Source organism: Tarenaya hassleriana, unplaced genomic scaffold (genome assembly GCF_000463585.1).
Source record: "Tarenaya hassleriana unplaced genomic scaffold, ASM46358v1 Cleome4865, whole genome shotgun sequence".
NCBI classification, from domain to species: domain Eukaryota; kingdom Viridiplantae; phylum Streptophyta; class Magnoliopsida; order Brassicales; family Cleomaceae; genus Tarenaya; species Tarenaya hassleriana.
In genome coordinates this window covers 1-586 of record NW_010967568.1, presented here as the reverse complement: position 1 = coordinate 586, position 586 = coordinate 1, and the positions used below count along the sequence as shown (strand labels likewise).

At 32.1% G+C, this 586-nt stretch overlaps 1 long non-coding RNA gene across 1 annotated transcript; it reads left to right on the top strand.

The window, feature by feature from the left end:
* On the top strand, positions 1–539 carry LOC104825746. The gene is made up of 4 exons (XR_773664.1): positions 1–37; positions 162–194; positions 303–321; positions 459–539. It is a non-coding gene; the product is annotated as an uncharacterized LOC104825746 (long non-coding RNA).
* Positions 540–586: the final 47 nt, after the last annotated feature.

The following is a 586-nucleotide window of genomic DNA, read 5'->3' as shown; positions in this document are numbered from 1 at the left end:
CAAGGTACATCAATCTTCCCGACCAAGAAAGAAATGAGTATGCTATAACCAAATTTATTTCTCGTCGCTTAAAAATTTATATGATTATTCATTCGAATCTGAATTTTTTGTTCCCCTATGAACCAGTGGTTTAACTATTTATTAAATTTATATGTTTGCAGCGCTGTGATTTTTCCCCATCAGAGCGAGCGGTCGTGAGTATATATCCTTCTTCTCTTCCGTTTTTGCATTTTTGCTAATTTAATATATTTAAATTACAATATATAATCAACCGTAAATCTTATTTCCTTTGCGTTTTGCAGAGTTATCCGAAGCAAAGAGGTGAATATCAGTTTAACCTTAATATTATGATTTCTTATTTCAACCTTGATATTATTTCATTACAAGAAAAGCCGTCATGTCACGATGCTTATTAATTAGTTTCGTATATTAATTTCACAATCTTATTTCGTTGACAGTATCTGTTGAAAACCTTGCAAGAACTCAAGATACAGGATGACATCGCCCTCCAACTCATCAAGTTCGCTCTCTCTCTCTCTCCTTCAATAGATTATTCGTATACAAATCAAATATTTAGATTCTCATT